Raw genomic sequence first — 10,432 nt, 5'->3', positions numbered from 1 at the left:
CTTTTTCCCCCCCCCTGGTGTTCCAAATTACTCCAAATATAGTGGCTAAAATATTACATTTATAATAGTTTTATAATTTAAAACCTGGGATGTCTCACTGTCCTAAACTCTACATGTCACCAGGACCACATTTTTTTCCTAGAGCCTCTAAAACAAAATACATTTCCTTGTCTTCCAGCATTTACACCTATTCTTGGTATGTGGCTTCCTCCTCTTATTTTACTGGTCAGGAATATTATTTCTTTTAGCTTTCCGCCCCTGTTGAGTCTTTATCTCTGACACAGCTGGGAAAAGTTCTCTACCTTAAGTATTCACGATTACATTTAGTCAGCCAGGGAAATTTTGGACAATGTTCTTATCATCAAATTATCACTTTTAATTACAGTTTCAAAGTCTCATTGGTAGGTGTGGTGCGATGTTCATAGGACAGGGGTAAGGCAGATTTGTAATCCGAGCGTCTACGGCAGTTCAGAAAACTAGCACAAGATTAAGGCACAGCAGATTTCCAGTTTACAGTTGACTGTGGTTGGCATTCTTGCTCCAATTTCTGTCAACATTATTTCTGAGTTCTTGAATTTGATGTCCGTTTAGTTTTTTTCAGAAATTTGTAAGTGCTCTGAATATAGATGTGACATCAACCATGTGGAGAGGAAATAACTCCATGTCTTTCAGTTCTGAAGAAAGGCTGCAGGATAGATATTCTGCTTGTTTTGTAGAGCCAGCAGTTTGAAGGATGTTCTAAAACTTTTCCAGTTCTTAAAATAATATGATTCAGAAAACGTGAGTGTGCAGAAAGGACTTTTACTTTTCAGATAAGACTTTTTCTCTTTAAAATAAATTTAAAAGTTTATTTCATGGTAAGTATATTGAAAAGAAGTGATCATAAGAAAACTTAGTTGGGCTTTCGTATATGTGAATTCAGTCATTCACATAGTGTCTTACACTGTTGTCACGCTTATGTCCGTTCTTATATTTCAGCATGTGCATGTGAGAGTCAAATGTACAGATGCTAGATTTGCAAGCAATAAGATATATATTTTATTTACATTAGTTAATTAATAATAATAATTTAATCATTTGGCATGTCCTGGCTAGGGCATTATGTATTGCAATTTAAATAGTAAAATCATACACTCATAAATGTACAGAGCAATGGTATACACATTGATTACATGGTTTGCTAGTTCTAGGACTTTGCTGTTCACTATCTTTTCCTCTGATTTTCTATAATTCAATTTTTTTTTTAAATTCCAATCCCCTTTTGAGAGCGGGCTTGGGTTAGAAAAAAAGCAATTGTTAAATTTTGCACTAGAGCAGATAAGGTAAATTCTTGAAAACGTTCCTGTGATAAATTAAAACCCTCATTTTATTTGCATTTTAAAACAACTGTTTCCATGTAAGTATCTCATGACAAGTCACGGAAACTTAGAGAATGATTTATAGTCAAGAAAAACACTGTAGCTTTCTAATTTACTATTTAGCAGGGACATAAAGAGAGGAGAAGAGTAGCTAAATGTCCACAGTGTCTTTGTCAGTTTTGCTTATTTTGGGGCTCACTTTGCCTAATGTTTTTGTTATCAAAACAATTTCTTGTAACAGTTTATGTGTAGAGGGAAAATGACTGGAATTTTGATAAGTAATAAAAGAGATGATAAGCAGTTGGATTTTCCTAACACCTTTACTTTGAAACACAGGGAACCTGTTCCACTTCAGGTTCGTATGATCCACACCACACAAGGACATAATACTTTCCAAAAGATCCCTCTACCAGGGAGCTAGCAATAAATTCCTCCCCAACCAGACAAGTTGGCCTTTATTTTTTGTATTGCTGTGGGCATCTCACATGACATTCCCAAATAAGGTATTGTACTACAAGCCTGCTATGATTACTAGTAATGACTTAACTGCAAAGGAATTATAACAGTGTGAATAACAGTGGTTTGCACTGTGAATGTCCTAGCTACTCCAAAAATGCCAAAGCAACAAATATAAAATGTTGCTCATTTGCCAGTTTGAAAGGAGTAAAAGTCAGAAGACTACAACTGCTGCTAATCTGTAAACACTGATTGTTCATTCAACAGCAGGAAGCAAAGCAAATATAAAACAAGTGAAGGCATTAGCCGTTCTGCTCTGTGCAGAGGCAATTACATTAAGAAATGAAATGAAATGGAAAGAAAAATTACATTCAAATACAAGACTTTTGGGAAGGAAAAGGTTTTTGCTCAGAAACTTGTTATATGGAAATGTATGTATATTTGGACATTGGTTTTTGAAATGATCACTTTACTATTGTTAACAGCTGATTTGTATATCAAGCATTGTAGATTAACGGTGTAGAAATACAAAATTAGTTTCTTCTTAGCTGTATTGCTAAACATTTGCTTATTCCCCAAAATAATTTGAAGTACTTTGTAAAGTTAAAAGTATCACTTTTCAAAAAGATAGAAAACCAATTAAAAAGGGCAAATAGTAAATGACATCATTTATTGCATGACATCAAGGTTAAAAGTGAATTAGACTTTACCCACTCAAGATGCAATAAATATTCCTCTGACACACGTACACTTCCAAGTGTCTTTTATTTATTGAACTTGAATTGTTTATTGAACTTGAACTCTAGTATTGTAGCCTATTGTTAAAGATTACAGATTAGATGCAACCTCTATATAGCATTCTAAGTGAGGGGATGAATTCAGCACGCATTAACTTTACAGAAGGAAAATGAGACAGACTTCCCAGTTTAGGGAGCGAGTTACCATTTCTTGGACTTATCTTTTTTTTGTCTTTTTCTCTTTTTTTTTTTTTTTTCTTTTTGGTACCTGGATCAAACTCATAACCTCACACTTGCCAGGCAGGCATTTATGCCACTGAGCTAAATCCCCAGCTATTGAGTTAACACTTCTTAGCTTCTATAATTTAAAAATTAATTAAAATATTGTTAAATAAACAGCTAAAAAAGCAACCTTCTGTTTGTAACTGAATAAATGCTGAATTCCATGAATAAAAGGCAAATACATGTTATTCAGGAAACTTACTTTTAAACATTTTGGGGATTAAAATCCAGCAGATCTGGGGGCCTTGTAAAGTGTTTCATAAATCCATTTAGTGGGGCATTCTTTTTACCCGGTTATCCTGTCCACTTTAATGGGAGGAATTTAACGGAATTTGTTTAATTTTTGAAATAACGTAAGGGCACTCTCTTGTTTAAACCCCTACACTATTTCTCTGGACATGACAGTGCTCAGCACTGGCACTATGAAGTCTGGGGCTAGAAATGGATGAAGAGGAGAAGGTATGTAAGAAAGTTACAATTATCTCCACCTCTGGAGCTATCCATAGTGATGTATTACCCACATGTCCTCCAGATGAGCTCTTGGCTGGGAGGAGTTAGAACTAGGTTAAAACAGTTCTGTGTTTAGAACTATGTCACCATGTGTCTCGCTCTGGAGGTTTAATACTTGGTTGCTTCCCATTGGAACAAGCAATGACTTACACTCGGGATTCTTGAATGACTGCCAGAAAGGAATTGACCCTGAGAAATGCCATTTTCCAGGTTCCCATAGTTTGCACTTAACCCCATTATACAAGCTGAGTGTTAAAAACTGGGTTGATATGAATACAACAGTGATAATTTATGTGACAATCATAAGCATTGACTTGGTTATCTTCTGAGAGGTGGAAAGACCTACAGTGTAAGGCTCTATTACACCCGATTTTGACTCAGAAACCCCAACTCATCATCATAAGAAAATTAATGTTACTAGCAGTGGATGATTGAAATCATATAAAATCTATGCCACAACCATATTAATCAAATCATGCATTAGCCACACTAATTCGTGTTTTATCTTCTCTTTATTTTAGATCAGAGACTGACAAATTAATGGTTAAAGAACAAGTACATAGTATTATGTGCTTTTGTAGGCTGATAGGTTACAAAATGTTTAAATCATTGAAACTGATCAATGTAGAAATTATGTAAGTTTTTTTTTTTTTTTTTTTTTTTTTTTGGTCTTTTTCCTTTTTATCGGTACCGGGGATCGAACTCACAACTGCCTGCTTGCAAGGCAGGTACTTACACCGCTGAGCTAAATCCTCAGCCCCTGAAATTATGTAAGTTTTAAATTCTAGTGTCTATAAATAAGCATGCTTATTTTCTTGTTTATTTGATGTATTGTTCATAACTGCTTTTGAACTAGAATAAGTGTAGAGTCCTTTCAAAAAAGGCCTGTGACGCTTCAACTATTTACTATTTTGTCTTTTTAGAGGGAAAAATATCCTATTGATACCTAAGCTTCTCTATTTGATTTTTAGTGTCAAAAAAACATATCTTTTAATGGAAGAAAACTGTAGAGGGTGCTTAGTAATAACTCACTCTTCTCAGTCTCCATATATGAACACAAATTGAAAATAAGCATAAATTATTTACAAATAGAGAATATGATGGTCAGCATCAATTTTGCATTGTGAGCAGAGCCTCCGATACTGTTTATTACTACTTTGCTCCCTGGTTCCCCCAGAAGCCAGAAGTTCTTGATCTCGCTGCAGGGTTTATTCCAGGACAACTTGTAACTGCAGTCCTAATGTTTGCCCCCAAATTTGCCACAAAACATCTCATCTTTATAATCATTTCCACATCATTCTATCATATTGATTGTTCTTGACAAAAAAAAGATGGATTATCTTTCCAGCTTTCTGTTTTAGTACTTGTACTGTCATTCAAAAACATAGTAATTTTCGAACACTGGAAAATAAATGAACGCTGGCAACAAGCTGCTTTTTTCATTTCTTTAACAGACAATAGGATCTTTTCTACAATATATGTTTTTCCATTGAAAAAATCCTTTGTAATTAATTCTCTAGTTATTCTAGCGTTAGTCTCATACTATAAATGCATTTATACTTGAACTGGCAATAATTTTAAAAAAAATGTACATTCATATGTCCTAAAGTGAAAACAACAATAAAACAAAACAGACAGGAAATGAACTCTAGTTTTTAATACAAAATGATTGCCTGCTGTGGCAAAAATACGTATCATTTTGTTTCTTGATACTGGTAACAGTACTATTGATTGCTTTCAAATTGCTGCCGTCTATGTCATGAGGAGACAGAAATCTATTATGATAAAGTAACAGATTTTGAAAGCTGAGAATATTCAATCAGAATCCAAATTTAATTCTCTTTCGAGAGTGTCAGATCTATGATACATGTTAGTAGAAATGTCAGTGGAAACAGTACGGTGGATGTAGGGTATGTGGTAAGTAGAGGAAGCAAGCATGATTTCATAAATGGTGACATAAAGTGAGAAATTGTCTGTAGCATGTAGAGAGGAAAAACTGGAGCTTGAAAGGAGCAAGAAGGTTTCAGAGCCTGGAGAAGCACAGGATTAAAAATTAGCTACAGTTCCCAAGAGGAAGTAACTTGTGAGCCAGGAAGACAGTCAACTGTGTGGTGTTACAGGTGCTAAGTATAAAGATCCCTTGAGAAGAAGGGACAGATAGCAAAGAAAAGTGTAACATGAGGCACCGCAACTTACAGCTCACTTTGAGAAGAAACAAACGATAACTAAAAAGCCTTCAGAGGCTTTTTAACAACAGTTAAATAGAAGAAGATGACTAAAGCCATTTGGGATGGCATGGACAGCAAACCCAAAGTGAGACAGCACGTAGAAAATTCAACTGGGGTATCACACTGAGAAACAGAACCCAGAAAATGAACAAGAGGTCTTGGCTGGTGAGAAATGTAAGGCAGTTTTTTGATAAAGATAGAGGGATGGTAACTTTTTATGTTTATTTGTTTTGCTCTCGAGGTTAACTGAGGAATGAGAAAATCCTGGTAACAGAGAAAATGTATCCAATTGCACAGCTGTTAGTGAGTGAAAATGAATATCAGACTACATATATATATATATATATATATATATAGAGAGAGAGAGAGAGAGAGAGAGATGCTGTCCTTAGGTATTGTAAGAGAAAAGGCACATTGTCAGAGTTCAGAAGCAGACACTTAGTAAACTAGCTGAAATAAGACAAGATCAACTCTTAAGATGAATTTTTAAATGATATTTGATAGCAGACCTTTAGTGCAGAGTGAGATGGTTTGGAACACTTATGGACAGAAGAGAAGTTACGAAACATTAATTAAAAGTTTTGGGCTGGGGATTTAGCTCAGTGTCATAAATGCCTGCCTTGCAAGTGCACAGTAATGACTTTGATTCCTGGTACAAAAAAAAAAAAAAAATTATGAAAGTGTACTGGCATCTTTATGTCTGTATAGTGCCTTCTTGAAATTTGTAAATAGAAATTTAAATTGAGATCGGTTCACACAGTTGATGATTTTTTTTTTTTTTCCAACCATTGACAGCTGCTAAGGGTATGGGTGCCTGAATGACTGGATTTCATTGTGGTTGGAGGTATGCCAACTAGTAGGTCAAAGGATAAGACAAGGACCAGGGCCTTAACCAAACCATTGGTCATAGTGCTGCAGCCATCCAAGGAATCCAAAGAATGCTGGCTGGTTGAAACTGGAGGTAAGGACAGTGATGTGGAGGAAGTCAAAAAACAGCCTAATTTAGAGTGGGGAAATATAGAGTTCAATGATTTGAAGCCTAAGAAAAGTTAGGCAAACAGCTGGAGTGGATTACTTCAGTAAGTGAACCAGAAAGTTAGAATGTGCTATTAAAGTAAGATATTTTAACTGCAGATATTTTGAAATGAGTCTTATAGAAATGAAGACAAGATGCAAGAGGAAATAATCATAGGAGCTGAGGAGATCAAAGAACCTGGATGAATGAGTGTTGAATTTTTAAGTATAATTAAAGAAGCTGTGGAGAAATCTATGAGTCAGATATTAAAGACGTTAAAAATGAGGAGAGTCGCTGTGTGTTTTCATTTGACAAGTTAAACATTAAGCAATTCTTTGTATGTTAATAAAGCCTGATGATCCTTCTGAAAGTTGCACTTTAATGACTTGGTTTTTAGAGACAAATTCTCTCACATTATCATAGCAATGAATGATGTACACGAGCTATTAATGTGGCACGACTTTGCCTTGATATCAGAATGTATGAGAGAATGCTTCTCAAGAAACCGAGCATCATTGATACATGTACACATTTATAGATATTTCCAATTCCTTGGTCAGTTTAACAAAAGAAGTGTTTCTTGGGCTTGGTATTCAGCTCAGTGGCATAAGCACCTGCCTGGCAAGCAGTAGGTCATGAGTTCGATCCCCATTACCAAAAAAGTAGTGTTTCTTAGAAATAATATAAAATTTCTACATTATTTAGCAATTTTATTCTCTAATTGTTAGAAGAGTACAGGCAGGGGAAGTAAAACAATGTTTGAACAATTCCAGTCTAGAATATAACATTCTGCTTAACATGTGTTTTATAAAAAGGGATCAATAAGTTAAGCAATACCAATGCAATATAATCAATTAATCTACATCAAGAAAGTTGAAAGGAAATTTGACCACACTGAAAAATAAATTTGAACCACTTATTAATGATTAATTCTTTGTTTTTAAAATATTACTGAGGAGTGCAAAAATAGACTCTGAGATAAGCTATCGGTCCAATGGAAAAGTGCCTTATGAAGGCTCAGATCTATAGAACTGGATTGTGAATGCTGTTATGTGTTCTTTATAAAAGAATATGAAAAGCTTATGTAATGCACATTCAGCATGATATTTCATTTCCTGAATGGCACAAAAATTGATATGACTTACATTACTCTAATAATTGACAGATGACAACCAAGAAAGACACGTATATATTTCTCTTGTAAAGATGAGCTTGCTTAAAAATAGAAGCACATTCTTTAGTCCTAACAAATGGAGCCATGCTGTAGGTAAACTGCTAAACAATAAATCCATAAGCAGTGTGAGCGCCATCTATTGGCAGAACATGCACACTCATGGCCTAAGGCTCATAAGCGTGTTGTCATGGATGTTGAACAAACTGGCGTTTCATTCTATCCAAACATACTAATTTACTCACAACAAAATAGCTAATCGCTGTGTCGTTAGTTCTCCTACAGCCAAGATACTAGTCAGAAATCAGTGCATCATGGTTCTTGTCACAGCACTCTGCAATGTACAGTGTAAAGATGCGCATGTTGTTTAACATTCTACTAACCTTGTATATAAAGAATAAGTTTTGAGGGTAACTTACTCTTATTTAAGAAAACTATTTGAACACAATTAATAAATTCCTGTAATTTGTAGCATTTTGTAAATTTAAAAACTTGAATATATATATAATGGAAGACATTAAATTTAAATAAATTTCATCATATTCCTAATTTGTTCTTAAAGATGCAAATATTCATCTGATATAAATCACAGAAGCCATCACATATAAGAACTTTTAGAAACATCCATGTTGTTACGTACATTGTGTCCAAATGTAAAAATGAACTGCAAACCACAAAACCATATGTGTTAGAATTTCTAATCAGACATCCCCTTACTTTATGCAATCATTCATTTTTATTAATCTCCAGGACAGGGTGTGTGACTATTAAAATTAGAACAAAAGTGGAAATTACTTTGTTTTTATTTAAAATGTTCAAGAATTAGAAAAAATGAGGTGATTTCAATTCATTTGTTAATATATCAAACTTAGACTCACCATATTTTATCTAACTTAAATGTCAGTGTTTACACAGTAGACATAATGTTGTGAATTGTAACTGTATTACCAGTTAAACTATATTTTTTAACAAAACCTGAACATAATGATTTAAAACAAATAATATACATTTTAATTGAAAAATTTAAAAATCTGTACAATATAAAACAATGAAATACTTAGGAATCAAGCGAACAAAGGATGTAAAAGATCTATGCATTGAAAACTATAGAAATCTATAAAAGGAGATTGAAAGAATATCAGAAAGTGGAACAATATCCCTTGCTCTTAGTTAAGAAGAGTCACTATTGTGAAAATAGCCATACTGCCAATGTGCAGATTTAATGCAGTCTTAAGCAAAATGTCATTAACATATCTTACAAATCTAGAGAAAATATTCCTAAAATTCATTTGCAAATAGAAGAAACCTAGAATAGCAAAGGCAGTTCTGGGTAACAAAATCAAGGCAGGAGTCATCTCAATCCCTGACTAGAAATTATACTACAAAGCTACAGTAATAAAATCAGCATGGTACTGGCAAAGAAATAAACTTGAATATCAATAACAGATTAGAAGATGCAGACACAACTACAAGGACACTCAGCCACCTTATATTTGACAAAGAGACTAAATATGTTCACTGGAAGAAAGATAGTCTGTTTAATAAATGGTGCTGGAAAAATTGGCTTCCCATATGCCAAAGACTTAAACTAGACCCACGTCTATCACCATGCACTAAACTGAAGTCAAATTGGATCAAAGACAAAAGTACTAAATCTACTGGGAGGCAAGATAGTTAGGTAGAAATCTTGGAGACATAGGCAAAGAATTCATGAACAAAGCATAAACTGCACGAGAAGTACTTCAAAGAATCAACAACTAGGATCTCATCTTATTAATAAGCTTTTGCATGTCAAAAGAAATTGCCAACAAAGTGAAAGGAAAACCCACAGAACGGCAAAAAAATTTACCCAGAAGTCCCTCAGACAAAGGCCTTGTGTCCAGAACATACAAAGAACTGAAAGACACCAAGCCCTTCAAATTCAAAGACCCATTCCACATATAGGCATCTAAGATGAACACATATTTCTCATATGAAGATATACAAATGGCAAAGAAATACATGAGGAGATGGTCACCATCACTGGTCATTTGAGAAATGCAAATTAAAACAGCATTGGGATTCCATCTCACTCCAGAAAGAATGGCTGTCATCAAGAAATCAACTGAAAACAAATACTGGCAAGGTTGTGGAGAAAAAGGAACACTTCTCCACTGTTGGTGGAAGTGTAGACTGGTGAAGCCACTATGGAAATCAGTGCGGAGTTTCCACAAAAAATTAGGATTGAAAGTTCCATTTAATCCAACTATTCCCTTTCTAGGTATTTTCCCAGAAAATTTGAAAATGCCATATCACAATGATATGTGTGCACCTATGTTTATAGCAGCACAGTTTGTAGTAGCTAAATCTTGGAAACAACTAGAATGCCCATCAACCACAGAATGGGTGAAGAAGATGTGATATTTTTATGCAATGGAATATTACTCAGTTATAAAAAGTGATGGTCTTGAGGCAACCTGAGTCCATACTCATGGGTGAAACAAATCAGGCTCACATTTGTAAACATCATATTGTCTTTCTAGTGTAAAAAAAAATACTGAAATAATAATAAGAGCCAAAATGTATAATAGATATTACAACAATGAAAGGAAAAGAAAGTGCTCAAAAGGAGAGAACTATTGGGATAGGGGAAAGGAAAAATGGAAGGAAGGAAAAGATTATATGTACGTTGATAA

Source organism: Cavia porcellus, unplaced genomic scaffold (assembly GCF_034190915.1).
Source record: "Cavia porcellus strain 051 isolate PalLab524CR breed Dunkin Hartley unplaced genomic scaffold, mCavPor4.1 scaffold_15, whole genome shotgun sequence".
In the NCBI taxonomy this organism is placed as follows: Eukaryota; Metazoa; Chordata; class Mammalia; order Rodentia; family Caviidae; genus Cavia; species Cavia porcellus.
The sequence above is the reverse complement of the archived record's forward strand: the minus strand, read 5'-3'. Positions refer to the sequence as shown.